This window comes from Equus asinus, chromosome 1 (assembly GCF_041296235.1).
Source record: "Equus asinus isolate D_3611 breed Donkey chromosome 1, EquAss-T2T_v2, whole genome shotgun sequence".
In the NCBI taxonomy this organism is placed as follows: domain Eukaryota; kingdom Metazoa; phylum Chordata; class Mammalia; order Perissodactyla; family Equidae; genus Equus; species Equus asinus.
In genome coordinates, this window is record NC_091790.1 from 172,860,784 (window position 1) to 172,886,170 (window position 25,387).

General features: G+C 35.9%; 1 protein-coding gene across 5 annotated transcripts in view; it reads right to left on the minus strand.

Moving 5' to 3' along the window:
• Nucleotides 1-25,387, minus strand: part of TFEC (transcription factor EC) — a 175,933-nt gene that overhangs the window by 43,904 nt on the left and 106,642 nt on the right. The window contains exon 1 of one of the 5 annotated variants that reach the window (XM_070512148.1): nt 23,713-23,837. The exons of the other annotated variants lie outside the window; for them this stretch is intronic. The gene's annotated coding sequence lies outside the window, so the exon portion shown is untranslated. Of the gene's footprint in view, nt 1-23,712; nt 23,838-25,387 lie in introns of those variants that run through there. 5 annotated transcript variants of the gene reach the window in all.

The window sequence follows — 25,387 nt, forward strand, 5'->3', positions numbered from 1 at the left end:
AGCAGGTAAAACATAATCAGAATACCAAAGTCTTTGCCTAGAAGGCTGGAGCAGCTGAGGATTGTGATTTGACTCACGGGATTGTCAAAGAGATTCAGACCATCCAGATGTAGAGAAATTTTGCTGTGGAAAACAGTAAGTAAATCATATCTCCAGAACTCAACATTATGTCTCACCATTATCTCTCTGACATGCTGCTATTGCAAACTAAAAATGATGATGGTCAGTTTTTGTCCAAGGTGTTGTCTATGTGCAGAAATCTTTTATTTCACTCAAAAGAATTTATTTATTTATAGTCCCCCTATTTTCCAAAACATTATAAATAAATATGAGGTATGAACGTGGTGAGAGGTATGTACACCAGAAAATGTAGGCTGAAGATTAATTTTGCAATCAAGTACAAAATTTATCTGTGAGCATCCTGGCAGCCAAGGAAAAAGGAAAATTAAAAAAATTATTAGGTGTAACCTCATGAAATGGCAGATATTTGGCCATTTTTGATTGACAAAATGTCAGTTCCATATGGTTCAACCTAATATATACTTCTCATTAAGTAATGAAATCATACCACTTCCGAAGAGAGGCAAACATTTTTAAGAATAATATCTGAGAATTTATAAACTAGAGTTTTTCATGGAGGACTTACATATTATATTGAACAAAATTCCAATAGCAGCTTTTGCAAAATATGCAATGAAATTCTTCATATTTTAGGAAAGTTGTCTAAAATTGGGTTATCTCAAACTCCCTCTGAGACTTGGCTGCAGGAGGTTTACTGGGGGCGGGGCTTTCAGAGCCTGGGCTGCAATAAAGTGAGGAAAGCAAGATCATGGGGAGGGAAGAGGGGCTCAGTCATGGAGGCGATAACCTAGGCTGTGCACCATAACGTTCACTCTGCTTTTGATCAAAGGCCCAAAGCATAATATGAGTCCGTGTAAGTGAAAAGTCCAAAGACATAACTTTGTATTGATCTGATTTGACTCTTAGATAGCACTTTGAGCAGACAGAACAGTGTTTTCCAAACCAATTTATACCGCAGACTCCGTATTTGGATACACTAGCCCAAAGATACCTGGTTAGACCATTGCACCATCATCGATTGTCTCAAACTAGGCCTTGGATAAAACTACGTTCTTCAAAAAAAACCTAGTTCCATTATTTGGAGCTAGAAAAGTGGAAAACTTAGCTTAAAAAGCCTAATTATTTTTTAAAAATATGTTTCAAATATACGTAAATTCCCTATTCTGATAAAGAGATGTGGGTCTTTTAAAAAATTAGAAATATATGTATTGGTGAGCCATAAAAAATGCTTAGAGCCATTAATAAGAGAACTAGGGTAATGTGCTTAATGGGTAAACTGAAGTATTTTTTTTTAAAAGTTTGAGTCACAAAAAATTCCTGCAAGTACAATGAGCTAAAGTGAAGGAGTTGGTCAGGAAGAAAAAAAAGCATTCTCTTAGTTGGAGAAAGCATCATCATTGCGGAATTACAGTCACAAATATAAAACATACGTATCTGTGGGTTTTATTTTTTCCCTTTTTCAATTCCTGTTTTTAGACTAGAATAGATGCAGGAATCCTGACTATTGAGAGAGTTCATGGAGATCCATGAGAAAGCAGCCTAATGCCATAGAAAAAGTTCGGATCAAATTCTCCAACAATAGTAGTTGAAACAACAGAACATGATTTAGGGTATTTGATTTTTGGTGATTTTTTTTTAATCACCAAGTTTAAATCAGTCTTGGGAGGTTTCAACTCTATAAATCAGCAAATATTTGGTTAGAAATTAACTAAGATTAACAAAATGTTATGTGGCCCTATTTGCATTTGGATTTAAAGTCTCTTGGCAGCTAGAAGAGCTGTGGAGTAATGCAGGCCAGCCAATAGCGCTGGCTGGAAGGGCTCTCCATGTTCCCACGAGGAGTCATTCTTATTTTCATATGGTGGTTTTCAAATTATGCTTCTAAATACGAGTTCATTCCCCTAATTTACTTTTTAGTGTTCCAAACTGTCGTTTTTTGACCTAGTTCTTATGTGGGTTTTAGATCCTATCCAATGGATAACAAGAGGGAGAGTATATTGTATAAGGAAATTTTAGATCCAATGAGCAGTTGTACCAAAAAAGCTTTGAAGGACTTCACCGACTCTGTGATTCTCTATCTATAACATTGTCTATTTGCATCCTGTGTCCTTAATTTTGCTATACATCACGTAAATACTTTTAAACAATTTATATTTATGCAGGCATATATATATATATATATATGTATATTAGCTTCTTTAAATTTATCTTTTTATAGAAAAATCATAAAATAATGGTAGAAGTCCTCAGCTAATTCCTTCCACATTCATTCAGCAAACATTTAATGAGAGTTTGCTCTTTCTTAAAGCTAGTCGCAAGGGAAAGTCATTCCTCTCCAGAAAGCAATTCTGTGACACAGGTGTCACTATCCACCTGGAGACCACCTATCTAAACCAAAGGCACAAAACCTGGAAGGAGATGAAACACCTTCTGGGTACCGGCCTTTTAAAATTCAAAACTAAAAAGTGATGGCAAATATCACACAAGGAATTATCTCAATAACAAGACTTTCTCATCATTAATTTGACTAGCCGAACAAATCAATCAGAGGAACGTGGACGCCTACTGAATAAGCATGTCTAGACTATGTGCTAGAACAGAAACAGAAATGATATTCAATAGGATATAGGTTTATTCTAAACGTATTACCGGGTGATAGTAAATAAAAACACATGCACAGTCACCAAACACACACACACACGCCCCTATCAAAAGGCAAGACAGGCGATCCTATTCACTACAACAGGACAGTCCTTATTTGGTTTTGTTAATTTTGTACTAAGCTTGAATTTAATAAATGAAGTAAAAACTTGGACTTCACAAGTGAGTAATAGGTAACTATTAATTATGTTCCTAGTATCAGAGGTATATAAGAAGAAATCTATTTTGGGGGGCTCACGAATCTACCTCCCAGATACCTACTCATAAAAGCCACATGACATTTGCTAATGTTCTGTAGCAAAGATTAATAACTCATTTCTTCATATCTTACTTTCCTCACAGCAGTCTTTGGATGTGATATACCCATAAATCTCATCTTGACTAAACCTAAAATTATACAGTCAAGCTTGTCTGATTGAGATATAACTACTGAACAAAGTAGGGCCCGGTTCATCAAAAGTTTTACTTAGGTTTCTGAATAACTGTCAGCATATTTCAGCAGAGTATTATATAATCCAAAGCTATTTAATGGATAATAATATAAAATGTGATTGTAGTATATTCCTTCAGTCCCAATCACTTGAATTAGGATAATTCCATTGGTGCATCTTAGAGCAGAGACCCACACTTAAGAGACTTTAAAGAAGCATGAACATTATTAAGCAGAGTTTTCTTAATTCAGCACTGTTCTAGCAGCAAAAGTGCTTGCACTTCACGAGCACTCACATTTACACTATAAAGTCTGAGCTTTCCTTACCACTCCATCTAGCTCCATCTATGCTTGCATTGGTTGGTTTTGTTTATGTTAGTATCTCAAGAAAATTACCATTTTAGACCTTTAAAAGAATTAAAACAAATACCAGAAATCACTGTGGTTCATTTAGCCTGATCTGCTTTTTAGGAGTCTGTGTATTTGGAATTTTTGAGCCACAAACATCACTTAAGAATCACATCAGAGACTGACTACGTCATGTTGGCTTCAAAACAACAACAGCTGTGCGCATACTAAAGTCAACTGGCAACATAATCAAGAACCAAAATAAGTTCATGTGAAACACGCAGATAACTTAAGCCATAATACTTTAAAATATATTTGACATTGCATTCGCAGGTTTACCATTCATTAAGTCTACAAATATTTTTGAGTGCCTACCTTGCATCAGGTTTTATGCTACTGTAATAAGCTCTGGGGATATGATTATGAACAAAACAGATGTACCAGTCTTTAAAGAGTTCACAGTCCATTAGGAGAGAAAGATACTTAAACATATAATTCTAACACTGTATGATAAATCTTATGAAAGTAAAAGGTGACACAAAATCAAGCAGAAAGATCTAGATAAAATAGAAACAAGTCATTCGAAGAGTTTCTTCTCCCAGTTTCACTGATTGATTCGCTTAACAGATGTCCGTGTGCCTAGGTACACTAACCACTTGAGTGGGCAACAATGGTGAGCAAAGTGAAACGTGGTCCTTCCCTACATGCAGCTCATAGACAGTGGAAGAGACAGATTTTAATCAGCCACACAAATGGCTATAGATTTTCAAGTGCTGTGAGTGATCAGAAGGAGATATACACACGACTATGAGCATGTAGGGAAAGATTATCTAGACAGAAGTTAGGCACGACTTCCCTGAAGAAAGGATGATACGGCTGGATCTGGAGGATGAATAGGAAGTAGGTAGAGGAAGAGCATAAAAAGCATTCCAGGGAGATGGAGCAGCAGGTGCGAAGACCCTGGTGGGAGGAATCAAGGTAAGGAAAATGCACTAAAAGGAGATGATAGGACTAGAGCAGAGAGATTATGGTGGGGTACGGGGCAGGGAAGCCAGGAGGACCAATCCATACAATCCTTTGGGTATATAAAGGTGTCTTATTTTCTTTATGATAAGGAAAGGGACAGTAGTAGCTCAGCTGGATGAATTTTAAGGGAGTAAAATGAGAGTCCAGGAAAGAAAAAGGGCTGCTCGAACTAGGATCATGTGGTAAGGGTGAGGTAGTCAATGGAAACAAGCAGCTGGATTCGAAAGATGCTTAGAAATGAGTTAAGGAATGACACCTGAATTTCTAGCTTAAGTGACTGAATGGATAATGATGCTCTTCACAGAGAAGACAGGGATTTTTGTGGAGGAGAGAGAATCATAAGCTTGGTTTGGAACTCATTGAGTTTGTGATGTTTTGATGTTGTCCAAGAGGGTATGTGAAGGAGGCAGCTGGATATATGGGTCTAGAACTCAGAAGAAAAGTATAGACTGTGGATGAAATTCATATGACATCTACACTTAGGTGATAAGTGATGAGATGATCATTGGAGGATGCACAGAATTAGAAGATGAAAGGACCTAGAACTGAACATGGTGGACTCCCAAGTTCTAGTTACACATAGGGAATCTCTTCTAATTCTAAATTCTATTTTTCCCCTGGGTCCCGTTGATTTTTTTCACTTTGATTTTTTTCACACATTTTGCAAAATGCTTATTTGAAGTTTGTATGTGTTACACTGTTAGGTAAATCTTCCATAATTAAATAATTATTAGTTTGCCCTATTTCCAAAATTATGCATTCGATCCTTTGATACAGACACAGACTTATTTTTCTAGTCCACTGCATTACAACTCTCGTATTATCAATTCTCAACCTCATAACTATAATTCCAGAATCCGAAACTCTCTGAAAATCAGAGGTTTTTAAGTTTGGCGCAAACTCCTTTGGCAGCAAAATCAGAACTGAAATCAAGAAAGTCTATTTATAGTCTGTCTTTATCCCACTTAGAGTAGCTATTCATATGCATTGCTGCAGAGATATTAATGTGGTTGATTATGAGATGCTTTCTTGGGCCCCTCTGGGAGTGTCAAGGAACAAATAGTATATGCACCATATTACCTCTCAAAATGTGAAATATTGAGACTTCCGAGACACATCTAGCTCTAGATTTTTGTATAATAGAGTTTGTACCTCTTTTTGTTTATTGAGTAGACAGCCTGTAGAAAGGACTATGCTGTAGACTTTGCATACATTATCTTATTTAACTTCATGATATCATAAACAGAAATTCAGTTGGGCCTCCACAACTATTTTTAAAAACTTGAGTGCAATATTTAATTGCATTTTATTTTCAAAAATTATAATGGATCAAAAATTAAAATTAAAATTGAGCATGCGTTGTCTCTTGGAAAAATAATGAGATGAAGAAATGTTCTTTCCAATTCAACAAAATAATTCAATGAATAAAAGATGTATTTTTCCTTTAACAAGAAGGAATTTTCCAGGTGTAACATTATATTTCAATATTATTAGATATATTTAGGTTTAGTGTTGATGGCTGTATTTAAATAAGTTAATATTAGAGTTTATATTCTTTGTGGAAGTTTCTCATACAGTTAAATTGATTCCTATAACTGTGGAAATATACGTTAATTATTTAAGCTGGATTCAGTAAAAAGTCAAATTTTTTTTTAAAAACGTTTATCTGACTGCATTAAAGCTTGAACATTAACATTTATTAAGAAGACTTTTATAAAGCAAAAGACATTTTGCTTCAGAAATCAACAATTGTGTTTAAATGATGCTTTATACTTCACAATTACTTTCAACTTAAAACAAAGCTCTCATGTAATGCTTACATGCACTATTTTTCACCCTCAGTATAGTGACCTTTTGTATCATTTTCATTGTGAAGTTGCGAATTTTCTTTCAAGAATGCAGAGAATAAAGGAGAAATAAGACTGACTTCTTTAAAAGGTCATATTTCAAATATCTTGGAAAGTCATCAATGCATTTTTTCTCATTTTACACATTCTAAAATAGACCCAAAGCCATAAACAGGAATATCTGGGACGAAAATCCAAACCTCCCTATAATCCTTGTCATCTCTTGTATAGCTCTGCTCTAAATGCAGTATATTTTTCATTTTTATTGTATCTTAATGGTAACATTTGGGATAATATCAATATATTGTCAACTTTCGCAGACCTTATAAAAGATATTCAGATGCCACTTAATGCAGTTGAATTTATAACAAATAAATTTATATATTTTTGTAAGAATAAAGGGATCATAACGGTTTATCCTGAAAAAACTTCTAAACAATTCAAATGATTTTATATTATTTTAGGCTTAAAAACTTTTTAGATCCTTTATCTGCTTTATGAGTTGATATATGATCATCAATTAATAAAGTCATTTTTATCATAATAAAATGTCACCATTAGATCTGCAGTATTCTAGCCTAACCATTTTCTAAAGAATATGATTGGGGCATTTTAGGTAGTTAAATATTAAAATAATCTAATTGAAAACGAGACTTTGAAATTATTCATTTTGATTGACAAACTGCAGAAAACGGCTCTGTTTCGTAAGTACATTTCTATCACTCAATTTTTGTAGATATTACTAGTATTTTTGGAGAAAAGGGATAATATTTATATTGTCTTTGTTTTGCTAAACTAGTAAATGTGATTATCTTTGGCTTTCTATCTTTTAAACGCACCAGTTATTGCATTATTTACATAAATCAAATTCTTCAAGTAATTGTGCCTTTACCTAGGAAAGGCCTTCAGTTACACAGCTGCTGTATTTTCACGTTCCCCTTGTCACTGAAGAGCAATGTTTCTTTAGAGTCAAAGAAACATACTTCCATTTTAAATTTTTTGTGGTTATAGAAAGTACATAGTCATGAATCATTAACTCATTGAGGAGACTGATCACAGGACCTCATGGACTAGTTGAAAGCCCCTGAATGCAAAATAATAGTAGCCACAGTCACAAGTTGAATCAAATGTTCCAATGATTGGAGTAAGGACTTTTATTTTCATTTTATAGGTGAAGATTCTGAAGCTGAAACAGGTTATCAGACTTGCTCACAATCACACAGGCCAAAAAGTGAACTAGACTTCTCATCTTTTGATTCCAAGTCGGGTGTTCTTTCAACTGAAATTTATTTATTGTCAGCTCACAGGGATAATAAAATTTAACTTAGCTCCCACTATTAGAAAAAAAAAATGAGTCCTCCATCTGTATACAAATATGAATCAGCTGACTCTACGCTCTGGAGGAGAAACCTTCGGAGTTGCTTCCCCGCTATTAGTTGAGTTGGACTTGATTCGGTCTCGATTGTGTTTTTGTCTTACTTTGTGCTTCACTGCATCTATCTTGTAACCACCACATGCTGCAAAATCTAGGTTCTTCATACCATCAGAAAATATTCACTCCAGATGAGCATTTCCTTTCTTTAAGACGCATTTTCCACTTTAGTCTCTAGATCTATGTATTAAATGTACATTGCTCTGAAGAGTGCTAGCACTCTTTCCCAGGGGAAATTTTATTTTCCTAATAGCAACTTTACTATTCCCTTAAATTTCTTTCCTGAAAACTTCTAACTCCTTTTCATAAGAGAGAAAGGGTGGATGCGGAGGGAGGAGGTTGAGAAGGCAGACAATAATATTATTTTCAGCTTAGCTTATTCTAATTAAATATCATAACTATTCTATTTAGTATCTTCAAATTTCTTACTCTGAGGGATAAATTTAAGAAATGAACAAATGCATATAAAAAGCTGGCAAGAATTGAAATAATAGCAAAATTCTTTGTAAGATCTTTCTTTTGTGTCTATTACTTTTGAGAAATAAAGTAAAAAATCAAAATGCCAGTTAATATTATAGCTTTGGAATATATGGAAAATAATTTTTACTGTAACTTCAGAGATGAGAATTCAGTATTCTACTTTCCATACTAATTTGAGCAGACAAACCAAGTAAAATAAAACTTTTTCATTGAAAACTAAAAAGAGAAAACAAAAATATATTTGGAAATTTTTTTTTAGTCCCTTTTAACTTTTTTCAATTATTTTGAGTTATTCTATGGTAGGTAAAATAATGCCTCCCTCACCAAAGATGTCCACGTCTTAATCCCCAGATCCTGTGGATATGTAACCTTACATTACAAAAGGGACTTTGTGGGTGTGACTAAACTAATGATCTTGAAATGGGGAAATTATCCTGGATTATCTGGATGTAATCCCAATGTAATCTCAAGGGAGGGTCCTTATAAGAGGGAGACAGGAGGGTAAGAATCAGACAAAAGGCACAGTGATTATGGAAGCAAATGTCACAGGGATGAGCATTGAGCCAATGAAGGTGGGCAGCCTCTAGAAACCGGAAAAGGCAAGAAAACCAATTCTCCCCTAGACCTCTAGAAAAGCACTAAACCCTGCTGACACTTTGATTTTAGCCCTGGGAAAATGATTTTGGACTTCTGTCCTCTAGAACTGTATAAATGTACATTGTTTTAAACCACTAAGTTTGTGCTAATTTTGTTACAGCAGCAATAGGAAACTAACATATAGTTCTTTTTTTAATTCTGAATTTTATTTTCTCATTCTTGTAGCATTAAGAATTTGCTGATGGCTTCTAAGAAACACCCTGCCTGGAAATGCTGGTACTATGGTATTTCCCAATCATAGCTGAAGTCACTTGAGGGAAATCCTAACAAAGGTCAGTTCCCTAAATCTAATGCCTTTAATTAACCTCTTGATGTTATTACAATGCTCCAGTAGTAGAAGTTATAAAGGCAAAATGTTTTTTCTCATTTCCTTCCTCTTTTCCTCTCTTCTTTCCCTCCTTCCTTCCTCCTTTCCTTCCTTCCTTCCTTCCTCAGTATGATCTGAAGAAATTATTGGTGGGACAAATGAAAATAGAAAACTAGGCAGAAGTCGGCTCATAAAGAGGAATAAATACCACCCTAAGCTTTGTGCTTATAGCCCTGATGTGCCATATAAGGCTTTTAGCAGGATAGTAACATGATCAATTAGTATTCAGAAATATCCCTCAGACTATAGTATAGAGACTGAATTATTGAAAGACCAGACTGGGCACAAGGAGAACAATTAGGAGTTTTCAGTAATATTCTAGGAGAGAAGAATAGAGGGCCTACCCTAAGGCAATAGTATTTACTATTGGAAAATTAGGTCAAATATCACCCATAATATAGAGGAATTAAAAAATGTGTATAGGAATTCTGATTGATTCATACATGTAGTGAAGGGGAAGGAAGATTCATACATGATGCTTCAGTCTGAAATACAAAGTAGTGGAGAAGACAGCATTTATCAAAATGAGGAATAAGGGGGAGGCAAATGTTTTGACAGAAAGATAATAACTTCATTATTAGACTTAATAAAATCAGAGTGTCTGTGCAACATCCAAGAAGGAGGCCTAGGAAATAGCTAGATGTGTGGATTTAGAGACACAGATTTGGTGGCCAGCTTAGAAGAAGTCATTGAATCAGAGTTTTGGCTAAAATCACAGGATGAGGAATTAGAATTAAAAAGACAGAATGCCAGTAAAGAACTCTCAGGAACATCAACATTTAACAGGCAGGAAAGACTAAAGGAATCTCCAAAATATACAAGGAAAATTAGGACTGAGTGATACCACAAAGCCAAAGTAGAATAGAATTTCAAGAAAAAAGTGGTTAACAAAGTTAAATGTCACAGGGATGAGGGAAGAGAAGGAGCAGGAGATATTGCTGGCAGACTGGAAAATAATTGGGTCATTGGTGACCCTCAGGAGACTCTTCTCAGGGACTTAGAATGGAAGTCAGCCTGCAGGTACTGGAGGAACATTGAAATCATAAATGAGGACACCTCAAGGCTCCGCACTAGGCACTTTCTTCTCTGTCTACATACTCTCCCTGAGGAGGATTTCATAAGTTCTCATGGTTTTAAAATTCACCTACATGGTAATGACTCCTAAATTTGCATTTCTTTTCCAGACCTCTCTGTGAGGATGGAAGCTGGAATGCAGTGACTTGAGAAGTGAATTGTAGGTGTCGCAGGACTCTGCACTGGGCGCTTGCGCCTCTTTCTCATCTACGTAGATGATATCATCTATTCCCACAGTTAGAAGTACCATTTACATACCAATAAAACATTAATCCCAAATTTTTTCTTGTTCTAGGAGGCCCAACTGTGTATATATTAGATAGGTAGATGATAGATACACAAATATCTCAAAATTTAAAATTTACATGCACAAGAACTCATGATTATCCTCTCCAAAACCTGTTTCTTCATTTTCCTGACCCCTAATATATAACCCACCCTGTCCATTCTAGCTCTAAATCTGTCTCCGATAGATCCATCTTCATCTCCACTACAAGAGCTCTACTCCAAGCCACCATCACCTCTTACTGTGAATCCTTTGTTACTAATCTCCCAGCTTCCTCCATCGCTCTCTTCAATCATTCTTCATATGGCCCTCAAAATAAACTTTCAAAATCACAAAATGGATTATCTTCTCTCCTGCTTATAATCTTTTAGTCACTTCCCATTTCATCTAGAATAAAATCCAGTTTCCTTATCATGACCTACAAGTTGGATAAGTGGTCCCCACTTGCCTATCCAACTTCATCTCATACCACTCTCCCCCATGCTCACTGAGGTCTAACCACACTGGACACCTTTTTTTTCAGTTGATGCAATGAGTCAAGCATTATCCCCTTATAGAGCCTGCAGACATGCTTCTCTCCCTGCCTGGAATTCTTTTTCTTGGGTTCTTTAAAGGGCTGACTTCTCACCTTTCAGGACTTGGTTATAAAGTCTCCTGAACACTGTATTTAAATAGGTCCTTCCCTATTATTTTCCACTTCTGAACCCTTCATACTGTTGGCATTTTCTAACTAGTTACTCATATGTCATTATTTATCACCTATCTTATTGATTATATCCTAAGCTGCTTTAGGACAAAAATTTGTCTCTTTCATTTATAATTAGACACCTAGTGCTGTGCACAGTGCCTGGTATATGGTAGGTTATCAATAAAGATTTTTGAAACAAATAAATGAATGAATGAGGAAAAAATCAAAAGCAATAATGACTACCACATATTGAGTGCTTACTATATGGCAAGAACTATTCCAAGCAGTTTACATATATTAATCTTTTAATCTTCCCCAATAATCCTATGGAGTAGGAACTATTACTATCCCAATCTCAATGATGAAAACACTGAGGCAAAGAGAAGTTAAGTAATGTGCCAAAGGACACACAGCTAATAGAGCCAAGATTTGGATCTGGGAAGTCTGGTTCCAGAGTTTACACTCTTAACCTTCTTTGAAATTTCAGAATGCTTGACCATAAACAGAAAGACAAATCTTGGGAGACGTTAGTTATAGTTGGCTCTAGGGTTAATACATGGGAGTGTGTGTGATGTGAGTGTGTTTATAAGCAGAGAGACTTGACCTTTACTTGCAGAAAGTAACACGTAATTAAGGATAGGCAGTAGATACAAGCAAGAAAGGATGACTGACTAAGTAGGTGACTGAAAAAACAGGTGTTGAGTGGGACCTAAAGGAAGGGACCTAGCTTTGGCAGAGACATTCTCTTTCAATGAAACAGAAGAAAAAAGAAAGAATGTGCTTTGATAAAGATATTTTTAGATTTCTGGGGAGCAAGTTGAAAATTTCTTCTTTTTTATTAGATTTCCTCAGTAAAATTATAGGCAAATTCATCTGATGAATGTGGGATGGAGGTAATAAGGTATAAAGTTGGATGCGAGAAGTAAAGTGCACAAAATCTATCAAATGGAATGGAAGAGAATGAGTTAGAAGGAAGCCAGCTGGATGGAGGGCCTAGCTGAGATTGAAGGCCACTAATTTATAAAAGCCCAAATCTGTGTATTATCCTGTGACTTCCTTGACACCTGCCTGGAGGCTGAGCTGAGAGGCTGCACTGGTCAAGGATGATAACTTATAACACAAGAACAATGGGGCAAGAATGGCTTTAATTATAAGAACTAACTGAAATGAGTGAGATAAAGGTTGGATGTGGAAGGGAGCAAAGGCCAAAAGGTGAGAAAATGGAGTAGCCAATGGATTAGAAGACTCAATCAGACCAAAGAGAAAGTATAAAAAGTGAGAGAGCCAGAGAACGGGAGAGCTGAGAGCTGTGGTCCCAGTCCAGGACATTGGATCACCCTCTGAAAGCTCCTGAACCTGGGAAACAACCTACTCCCACCGGCGTTTACATTTTCCTCTTTCTTTTCAATTGCTCACTGATTCTTTGCTTAAGGAAATCACTCAAAATTCCTATAAGTATACATGCTTGTTAACATGATCCCTTGTTCAGTGGTGGCAAAAATTCTACCATAAAAGATTTATTAATAAAGTATACTTGTCTGTCAACCATGCTGCCTCTTCCCAATGGGAAATTACTCCAAAAATTGCACTGTCAAACATGCTTTTAATCCTCTTCCTTACTGTTTGTAGAATATTTTACAATGGCAAAATGGTGGCCATTTTCTTAACTTTAAATATGTTTTCATGAGACTTAACCAATATTTTGCAGAAATAATTTGGCTTCTAAACATTTTTACCAATTAATAACTTTCAGCATCAGTGTCACAGTTTATATGAGTCTTCTCTGCCATTGAAACTGAATTTTTAAATATGCAGCCACAAGATTATAGGGCAAGCAGACAACTGGCATGGAATCAAAAGACAATATTGAATAGAATGAATAAGACATAGTATAATGTATTTTATACAGTATTTTACTATTTATAGAGCACTTTTTTATCCATTGAGCCCTTTCATAATCTCTTATTTGATCCCTCATGATTATGATCCCTCATTTGACATATTTTATTGATAAGCTAACTAAGGCTCAAAGACATTAAGCAAGTTATTAAAGTAGCACCAGAGTTAAAAATCAATCCAGTCCAGCCCTGGTGGCCTAATGATTAATTTTGTTGCTCTCTTCTCCAGCGACCGGGGTTCAGTTCCCAGGCACAGGCCTACACCACTCATCTATCAGTGGCTGTGCTGTGGTGGCAACCCACATACAAAAAGAGGAAGCCTGGCAACAGATATTAGCTCAGGGTGAATCTTCGTAGAAAAAAAAAAAAATCAATCCAAGTCTGCTTATCTCTATCCTGGTGCTCTCTTCCAAGTTAGCAATTATGTTAATAATCATAATGATAATAATGGCATACGCTGCTGATAAGTATAGCAAGTTTGCTTTGGGTCAGGCACAGAGCTGGGAGCACTACCCACCTGGTCTGATGTAATCCTCACAGCAAGCTGCTGAGGTGGGCAGCCTTGTTCTCTGTGCACTACACACGAGAAAGTGGAGATCAAGGGTAGTTTAAGGAGCTCTGAAGCCAAGCAAGAGTTCAGATCCTCAGTGGTCTCACTACTGAGTCTTTGTTCCTCATCAAAGGTGGTTATTAAAATGAAGCTGTTTGCCTTTCAATTTAACAAATACTTTAAACGATAAGACCTAGTGCTGAGGAGGGAACAAGGGAACAGGCACCCACATGAGTTGCTGCCAGGGAGGTAAGTTTGTACATTTGCAAAGCTTAAGGAAATAATCCCAAACGTGTAAAAGATTTGAAGCATCAAGACGATCATTGAAACATTATCAATAATAATTCTGTAATGTAGAGAACATATAAAATTCAATATATACCCCAATGGACACTCTACAGCATTCTTCAAACTGTGAGACTTAATTTACTCCTTCCTCTTACTCGGTGAAAGAGCTTTACCGCTAAAAACACTTAATCATAAAATGACTAAAAAGCATAAACCTTGAAAGCAAAACTAAAGTAAGCTCCTTTCCCTCTATTAATCACAAAATTTTAGCAAATAGAATCATACATCAAGTGACTCTAACGCGAGAGAAACTGTGACTATTAAGGAAGCTATTTTAAGAAAAGTGTCATTATTTTGGTCATTACTGACACTCTGTCCCTAATTTTTATCTAATCTTACAATTGAATTTATTTAATAAAAAGTACATGAGATAGCATCTAAATCCTGTATATTAATAAAACACTTCCAGAGGAAAAGTCAGAATTTTAGAGCAGGACATGAATGTCTTTCAAACAATAACAGGATATTTCAAATTCTCAGTGTAAATCCATTAGGATACTTAACCGATGTAAACTAGACCTTAAAAAAATGTGCTTACAGCAGACAATAACCTCATTATATTCTCCCCGTATAATCCAGCACGAAATTGTGAGAATAAATCATTCTTCCCAACTTTATGGTGTTGTTTTTGTCCTGGGCAAACATGGCAGTTATTTCAAAGTAAATTTCCTAAAGGAACATAAGCATAGACTTATAAAGGGGCTGCTTTTAAAAAGTAGCTCAAATAATAATGTCAACCCAGATTTTCTTGCCTTTCATCAACAGTTTTGTTCGGTTTTTCGTTTGGGTTTTTTTCCTCTCTCTCATAAATTCTTCTTCTTAGAAGGACTACTGTTAGTGGCAAGGTCAACTTCGCTTTACCTCAAGTCACTAATGACTGCATGAGTAACCTGATATTTAAGAAGCCATTTGCTGTCATACATCTATCATCAACCCTTCAGAAGGGTAAGAGAATATGATACCTTATTAGGACTTGGCCAAGTTAGGGTAGAGTTTCAATCTTATTGAACTCTATATATGCACAGCGAAAAAGACTGTAATTGTTTTGTAGCCTATAAATATATTCTCAGCCCTAGCAAACGACAAGACATCTCACTCTAGGAAGTCAAATGCTGCAATGTGTCACTTTCAAACTTCTCTCACTGGTCCCAGGAAAATAAGTACAGATTTCAAATAAAGTTATTTAAAGTAGTTTCTGGTATACAGACACCCACGTCCTCAAAAGTTAAATTTTCCGATTAGACTGTCTCGAGTCAATCTGACCACTTCGAGCTGACAGGCAAGCCAGTCAAATAAGCAGTCACAGTGGGCCAAAAATCTGTCAAAATGCTTTGCTTAACTGGTGATTACTTTTTGACTGACTTGAGTAGTCAAGTTAATCAAAACAGTCAAACCAGGTTTCCCATGTATACACAGTCTCAGCTCTTCCTGGGTTAGTAGATGTGCCCTGTTTATATATGTGAAAGGAGTTTTATTAAGTTACATTGTTTAAGAGAAACAAGTCAAAAAAGTTGTGAGCAACTAGTTTGACAGTTAAGGCTCTCTTAAGAATTCCTCAGCTTCAGCACCGGGGAGAAAAGGCTCACTGGGCCTGTCTGTGACCTACAGAAGGGAGGCAGGGGGGAGGGGCAGACAAGAGAAAAGCACCATGGGAGCAGGAAGGATCCTTATGCCCAGCTCATGACATTTTTGGTCAGAGGACTGAGACAAGTGTTCTGACAAGAGAATGGACTAGTCATACTTTTGGAGATTAAATGAAAACACCTACAAAGACCCCAGCATAGGGCTTGGTGACATAGATGTCACTGTTGACCATGCTTTTCTATTCTTAGCGTGAATGGCCATTTTTGTCAGATGAAAGATAACCTTTAAGAATCCCCTAAATTAATTTAAAAATTGGGGTGGGGGGGATTTCTCTCAGCTTATACAAATGACAACCTTGAATTGCAGCCTAATGTTTCAAAAGCATTGTTAGAGCAGCGGTTAGGATTGAAGGGTCTGGAATCCGCCCACCAGGCTTTACACCTGGGCTCCTCACTGACAAGCCGTGTGCCTGTGGGCCAGATATTTCACCCCTGGTATGTAAATACCCTTATCTATACAATGGGTGCAATACTACTATTCAGTTTGCAGATTTGTTCTGATTGCTAGATGATGTAACGAGTGTGAAGCACTTTCAATAGGGCAGAGTAAGGAGGCCTTGCTGTACACAGGCATCCAGTCAGAAGAAGATGCTCCAGTTCCAGTTGTCCATAACTGTGAGAGCATCTTGTTCAGACAAAGGAGTTTTATAAAGTACTGGACTTCTTTTATACCAGCGTCTTATGTTTGTTTTAACTCATGCCCCAATTCATAGTTTTATCATTTAATATCTTTATAATTTCTAATAACAATGCTAAAAAGCATGTGGCTAAAGTTTCTAGGTCACCATTCTGTGCAGGCATTGAGCCAGGAGCTTTCCCCTCACTTTCTGGTTTAATAACCATGAGACCATGATGTCAGGTTTACACATGAAGAAATTGAGTTTCAATCAATTACATGAGCTGCCTGGATCAAACAGCTGGTTATGATGGAGCTGGTTTTGAAACCTAACCATCTTGCTTTAAAACCTATGCTCATTCTAATACACCACCTTTCTAAGAGCCTATAATGTAATAAATATCTAATTAATAATAACTTATATTTTGGGTTCTTCCAGCAAAGAAGAGTAGTTGATATTGTGGGTTTGGGAGTTCCTAAAGAGAATCATTTGTTTATTGGGCCTCTGAAGGGATTACAAGTAAATCAGAGGAACCAGAATGATTGAACACTGACCTGTCATATCCAGAAGACCAGGTTCTTCCCACTTTCTACATTGCCACTTTAGATTCCAAAAAATAAAACAAAATGTCTGGAAGATAAAACACACATATTCTGAAGGATTTAGAGCTGGAAAGGATTTCAAAGTCTGGTTAATTAAGCAAATACGAGATAGAATGTCTCGTTAATTGAAGCTGGCTGAAATATCAATTAATAGCCTGTAAACTAAGCAGTTCTGTTGACATCAAAATGTTGTTTCATGCTGTTTTCTTGGGTGATTTTTCTGTCACTGATAGAGGTAGTAACCTCAGACAATAATGTACAAAAAGCCTCTGAAGGAGCATGAATGAATGATACCTCTGGGAAGAGCCCAGGCTTCCAGCTAAAACTCAACATGGGAGGGTGTAATCCAACATACAGGATTAACATCTCAAGAGACTTGCCCGAGGTCAGTTGTCTCTCTGTGATGCCTTATCCTCTAGATGGAAATAAAAACGGTGAACTCTCTTAAATGTGCCCTATGGTCTGATTAAAGATTGAAAAGGTCTCTAAAAATCCACAGCACTCCCAGGGAAAAATGCTAAATATCATTATCATTATTACACCAAATGCCATAATTTGGTCTCCTCAGATTCCCTTTTTATGTAGATTCCATCAAACTCTGACTTTTGACTTTTTGCCTCTCTGACCAAGTCTCCAATGACAAAGCAAAGGGAAATGTTGAGGCAATTAGTGGGAAATGGAAGCAATTAATTCTCTTTTTTAGTGAAGACCTAGCCTCTGTGAACCAGTTTAACCAAAAATAATCAATGACCTTTCTCTGACCAAACTGAGGCAAATCTACTTGATATTTGTCACTGGTTATCCATCTACTGCTTCAACATTAATGAGTCTCTTCACTTTGCCCCTTTCTTTTATGAAATTGAGCCATCTATTCTGGTCCCTTGTTACCTCTGCCACTGCCATTTTTGCAAATCTAATACAGTCAAAGACCTCATTATCCGTGGGTAAGCCTAGGAACCATTTTTAGCTTAACTGTGGTTTCTGATTTCCCAACCCTTCTCCCTTGAACTGTTTCCCCTTCTCTGCTATGAAGATGGGATCTTGTTCAAAATGAATGAAATAGAACAACAAAGATAAAGTTTAAATTTAAACTTTAAAAAGATTATACAATTTACCTAGGTCTAAGCACCATACTAATGCTTCAAAAACAGCACTTTTCTCTTTTGAACAATGGAGATAGCAGCACTTGCCTCAAGGGTATTATCAGGCTCAACCAAGTTGATACATGTAAAGCCTTTAGCACATGATGAGAACCCAATCAATGTTAGCTGTTATCAACTGTTGAAGAGAAGAGAAGATTTCATGCAATATTGCTGATTTTGGTACTCACTAAAACTCTTTAAGGTGATGGCTTACTCACACAGGGGTAGTTGACATTCACTATCTCTCTTTTCTCCCCCAGTAGAAGACTTCGTCTTTTAGCTTACGCATTTATTCTATAAATTCTTTCCTTCTTCTAGCATATTCTGGAATATCTTTGCTTGCTCTTTTGTTATTATTGTTGTTTGTTTTGTCTTTAGACAAATACTTCTTGAGCAACTGGTCAAAAGTCTTGTCATCCGTTTCACTGAGTGAGTTCAGTGGGGCTGAATCTAGTGAATTTAGATACTACTTAGTACCACCAGTGTTTCATGTTGAAACAAATAGAAATGATAATGAATTGGCAATATATTTTTAGAAAGCATGGAAAAATAGAGGTGATCTATGAATAAAAGGCAAACTAAAGGTTACCTCTCAAATTATGCTAAGAGTTGCTTCATTCTCAACTTCATTTTGCTCTGAGAGCTCTGTCCTAAGGGAGAGTCCTCTAAGGCTGTTTTCATAGGAGAGGACATATGAGATAGTAGCCCATGGTTATGTTTCATGCTCTGAAAATCTGTCAGAGATGTGAGATCAAGGATCCCACAGGGAGAAGCAGAGATGTCCTTCCTTTGGGCTGTGACCTGGATTTCCAATCTTAGAGCTCCTGTATCCAATCTAAGTTTGATATCCCAGGAGTAAATTCAGAACTTCTCTTCAGGCACAGGAGACCTAAACTTTAACACCACCAGACTCCTTGTCCTTCACACTCAGTCCCAGTCCCAGCCTTTTACTCTCCACACTGAATATTAATTCAACTTAAAATATTCAGCAAACACACGCACGCACGCACATACACACACACAGACTTATTCAAAGTCATATGGCAAGTTAGTAGCAAGCTAAAATGCTGAACTTCTGACTTCCTATTTCACAGTCTTGTTCTATCAGCATTAAACCAAGCAACCACAAAGAAATCACTGAATCACTTGCAAATATTTGCTTGGCCCACTGGTTTGGGAGCTAATCCATGTTCAGTTTAAGCGGTTATTTCTACAGTGGAAAATGATGCAGTCCACTACCTTTGATTTTCTTATGAAGTAGGTCCTATCATATTTTTAGCAAAGCACTTGCCTTCTGTTCTTGCCAGAGGTGCAAACACTTTGTAAAGTGTTACCCAGAGACACATACTCATTCTTGCTCTTAAAGCAGCTACAGGCTGACACTATAAACAAAATCTAAAACTGATGACTCTAGTCTTTCATCCCTCCAATATATGTTCCAAATGGCCAGAGATAGCCTGCTAAAACACAGTCAGATCAAGCTACTCCTCTTGTTAAAATCCTACAACCTTAAAAGCACAGCTCTTATGGTCTGCCACCACCTTAACTCTCCAGCCCTACTTTACATCATTCTCCACCATGATCCCAAGCTCTAATCAAAGACCGCTGAATGTGCCGTGCTTTTCACAGCTCTGCACATGCTAGTCTTTTAGTCTGATGCCTTTCTCCTACCCTTTGCCTGCCTAGAGAATAGCTAATTATTTTTCAAGATATGCTTTCATCATCATCTCTTTGAACTCTTCCAAAACCCCTAGACTCATAGAGAATTCATGTATACTTTTATTATAACACTTGTCAGTGCAATTAATTGTTGAAATGCCTCAACTGCTCATTGGCAGGTAAGATATCTTAGCATCCTCAAAACCTAGTATCCTCAAAAACTCGCACCTGGCACACGCCTCTACTTTTATACTTCAGCTTAATTAAACTTACATAGCTATTATTAAGTTACTGATCAAGGCAAAATCACACCTTGTCTACTTTCTCCAGGAAATAGTGTCATCAGTCATCTCAATGGGCAAACTCACCCATTGGTTTGTTCCTACTTTAAGGGTGGGTATGCTCAGTTTTCCAAACACTATATCCCCACATGTCTACAATAAGTGCTCAAAATGTTAATAAGAAAAAATGATAGTTTGCAATAAAAACAATAGATGTTTTAAAATTTGATAGCAGAGAGAAAGTAAAGAAGGTTGAATATGCTTACAGCGAAAATCTTTAATGGTGGGTATAATTCTGATGGAAAGAGGAAATCATCCATTGTGTGAAAAGTATCTTTCGTTTGTGAAGGACAATCATAAGCTATAGAAGAGGAAAAGTGATTGACTAAATGGAGAGAAAGAAACATTTGAGAGTATGACTAAAGGATCAGACGCCTGTTAGGGTAAGATTAATTAAGGAGAAGCCTAAAAGTTTACCAGAACTTAAAGTCTGGTGGTAGAAACCAAAAAGTCTGATGCTGCAGAGAAAACTGCTGTTGCAGACTTCAGATGGTTCAGTAGGTTCAAATCCATTTGAATTTACACAGGCTCAAAAGGAGCAGAGTGTGAAGATCTTAGCTGCTGAGAAATTCCCTGCAGACCATGGCTGAGACCATTACCTGTCTATAGACAGATTTCCAATGTGGTAGTACTGGTCTTTTTTGGGGAGTGGGAGAGTAAGCTTAATAGAATGAGTTTTGACAAAGGAAGGGAAAAAGGATACAGTGAAATATCTGATTGGACACATGGAAAATCCTGACTCAAATTCTTATTTGGATGGAAATACATCTAAGGAAGCTGAGTGTCTTTCAGAAGTTCATTTGTCCGTGTGCTTATGAACTTCTGTACTGGAAACAAGTTCACAAAATAAGAAATAAAGAAAAAAAAACAACAACAACAAAGGGAGGGATAGAAGGATTCTCTGGCCCAGTGGAAGAAACTAGAAGGTGAATCACAATCTGTTCCAGTTCACAGGCTGAGAAGTATTTCAGGGAAGGCAAGAGATGATTTGAAAACACCCTCCCATGGTAACTGTTAGGAATGAGCATAAGGGGTATAGAGTCCTTATTAAAACTCAATCTCTACTTCCTAGACTCATTTCCTTCAATTGCTTTTTTTAGTTCTCCTTTTGAATTCTCACCTATTCTTTCAAACCTGAAGAGATAAAAGAAAAACAGCAACCTAATGGATCATTAGGCTCAACCTCCCCTGTATCTTGAGAGCAATGACAAAATCAGGACAAGGGCTTTGGCTCCTTGACCAATCTATTCTTAAAACTAGTCACCTGAGGAAATTCTACAACCTATTTCACTTTTCAATAATACAGATTCCCCTAGTTTTCCTAACGTTTAACATAAATTACCTGTAATGCATTCTCATACCATTCTTCCTCTTTGTTCATGATGAAGTGGCCAACACTTTCCATGCTCCAATAAATACAGTTTAACGGAATCACAAAATTCTCTCTCAACTCAGTTCTCATAGGCAAAGTAATGTCTGCCAAGTTTTGTATATCTCCAAACACCTGTACCCGCCCCCAGACTGCTTAACTGGTTGGTAATTCACAACTCTATAAAATAAGAAATATTTTTGTACATTAGTTTCTTGCCACTCATTTTTTCTAAAAGCCTACTGTTAAGCTCTCCCCTGATAAGTTATGTTTTTGAGGACACGTGATTTTTACTGCTTTCCTCGTACATCTTCTGTGCTATGCCTCACAGACTTCTTCCTGATCTTAGAAACATAACCTGTAAAACTCAAGTAGGAAATACATTTTGCACTATACGTTTGTTTTCTTTTGCCAAATAGTATAAGATTTGTGATCTATTTGTAAAATCACCTCTATGGATCTGCTATCACTCCAGTGCTTAATCCAATATTTTTTACTATGAGTTAATTAAACTTATCTCCATGAAGAATCTGGCACGTCTAGCTGATTTCAGATCATTTTATTTGTACGCTGATTTATAAAAAATTGAATAATTACATCTCCACATGTATGTTTATTATTTTATCAAGTCCATCATTATTCCCTTTCTATCATATTTTATTGGTTTATTTGAAACCAGTGTAAGAATATTTAATTTCTTTCAGTTTCGCCTTTATTTCTCCTTTCTGACTATTCAAATCACTGTTTTCAAAAATATTTTCCACTGTGTTAATTACCACAATTCCTGAAAATTTCATTTATGCCAAAAATGTACATCGTATTTAAATGCTTCATAATTATTTTGGCTATCTGGACCTTATAACAAACGTTTGTGCCACAGTCATTAAAATTAAGCTTACATTTAAGAAACGTTTTTTAGCTTGTTTCATTTTTGACATCAGCTCCAAGTTTCGGTTCAGCAAAACGTACTTGTACTATCCCAGTGCTTTGTAATGAAATAAAAACTAAAAACTAGTAACAATCAAAACCAAAGAAATAGATAACATGAAAATTATATATATTCCATTTGCTTTATAGCTAAAAAAAGATTTTTTCCCAAAATGGGGATCGCAAAGCTTGGCCTATTTAAGGTGGCTTCCACCAAAAAAGTAAAAGAGTTAGTATTAATTCGAAAGCTACTTGAAAGTGTCAAGCTATGCACAGATTCATCTAAAACACAAGTGAAGCAGAATTGTCTGAACAATCTTGACAATGAACTGCACGTTCTGTTTCACTTTGCTTTGTTGACACAGTCTCTGAACAGGGAAGAACTGTGAAGATTATTTTAAAGTCTCCATGTTAAACGAAGTTTCTAGTAAATAAATGACTAATCAGCTATCCAAAATGAATCAAAGATGACCTCAGGTTTATTTTTTCTCAAAATGTCTGTTCCCAATGAAACAGTTTAAGACAATATTGAAAATATTGGATTATAATTCATATAAACAAATATATATAAAATATACGTGTAAATGTGTGTGTGTATACAGACGTATAATCTTCAAGTCCCTACTACAATTCTACTAATTATTACAATTGAAAACTATCACTATAAAAAGTTATTGCTTTGGGATATTTGGCATCTCCTACACAAACTTTTCAGATCCAAATCTTCATTTAAAAAAACAGGATAATTTTTAACCCTGGAAAAATAACATATGCCATCCGCTAAAGTACTATCTAGTGTTATTTCTGCTATGAACAGTATTCATATTTTCTTACCTTTAAAAGCCAATAAAATATATATTGCTAAAATGTAAACAGTAATTAACATTTACTCATAAAATAACATATAAGATGCAATAAAATGTTAAATCCTGTTCCAATTTAGTAAATATCCAAGAATATTAAACTGGAAAAAGAAATTGCTTTGGTTATCACGAACTAAAACAGTGATTTCTACATCTTGATTAAAATAAGACATTAATAGAGTTTCAGATATATTTTACCCAAATTACAGCAAATCACAGCCCGACTACTCTAATATCCTGATATGTAGTGATCATGCAAGATGAAGCCATAATTATAAGCAAGCTGCACATATCAAAGTAAAATAGGTATTGATTAGACTTGTCTTCATAGTTTGTTTAGAGTACAGAAAATTAACCTGCCACTTTAGTTACCTACCAGCAATGATTGGATTCTATCAGGGTTATCACCTCTACAAACAGCACCAAATTATAATCCCTCTTCCCATCACATAAGCGCCATGCCAAAAGAGACAACCAAAGTAAACGATCTGGTCATGAATAATGAATAGTTTACGGTGGTTGGAATACACTTAGTTGAGGAAAGAGAAAAGAGAAGTGGCTCATTAGGGCATTTCCTGAACCTCGGTTGGAATTTCAGTTAAGGAAGAAGAAATGACACAGCAGTTTCAATTAGGGGGACTTCCTTTCTTTTTCTGAAGTATGCTACCAATTTGAGAAACAGTACTCCAACAAAACTACTCCACAGTAAGGTGGCCACAGTAAAAACTCTTGTTGATCCCGTTATTGCCCTGTAATTAACGTTTCTTTCCAGAATATACACAAGCAGTATATGGTTGTTGTCAAAATGGACTAGGATCCCACATTTATTGCAACATTTAACATTTCTTCATCAAACTGGCCGGCACCAGTTTTCGGTTTTTAAGAACTGCAGTTTTGTTTAGAGTACCAACAGCCTTCGAGTTTTTGCTGAAGGCCATCAAATTTCCCATAATTCATATAATAACATTTTCTTTATACATGGTTTTGCCCTCAAAGTGACCCTAGGATGATTTTCATCTTGTCCAAGGATATTTTATCTTCCCATGTAGATGGTAGATATATAATTCAGCTTATAAGACTTCTAATTTTTATTACTATTATTTTTCATACACTAAGGTGATCTGTATTTTTAAGGGACATGAACACTGGTTATTTACTCACTGCCTTTACAAATGAAACTTCTCATTTTATGTATTATTTATCTGCATGAGGTTAAAAATTTAAAGATACAGCTTTGTTCCCACACTATAATTTGTGCTGTGACAATTTGCATTCATTCTATCACAGTTACACCACATGCTTATTTTACCTATATTTTGAAAAAAAAATACGAAGAATTCATGTTAATTCTTGAAGGTTCATGCAAAGGTTACATTCAAATTTCCCTTGCCTTTGTGTTTTAAAAAATCATGCAATTAAACTGACATTTATGTTTGTCAAGGAGTGGAGGTTGTATGAAAATATCTCAGCACTTTATGTCTTGCTTGAAGAACTGCAAAACTATTAAGTAAAAAAAAGTTCTCTCATCATCGATAGCAAATTTTTGAGTCATCTTACATTTTCTGATGATGTTATCATATGTCTAAATTTCCTAAGGTGATGGGAGAAAGTAAATATTTAATTTAGAGTAAAATTTATTGATTTAGATTAACATTAGAAATAAAGACACAAGATTAATAAAAAACATTGTTAAGAAAGGGAAATATTTGGGATTTTAACTTATATTAGCAACTTATATTAGAAACTACTTTAACTTACATTAGAGTTAAAAATACACTTACGCGATTCAGAAGGTAACTTTTGAAGCTGCATTACTACATGGGCGTACATTTTGGCTTTGAGCAATTGGAGATGCACGCATGGATGCACGCACCTGAAGGAACAGGTGCCCATTGTTAACAGTGCTGATCTGCTGATGGTGGTCCAATGGAGTAGCTATGATTTTAAAAGCTTTTCTTTACCTATAGTTTCTATATTTTATCTAGTAAACATGCATGTTATTTGTATTCAAATATAGTTTTAATTTTAAAAGTAGTTCATACATCAAAACA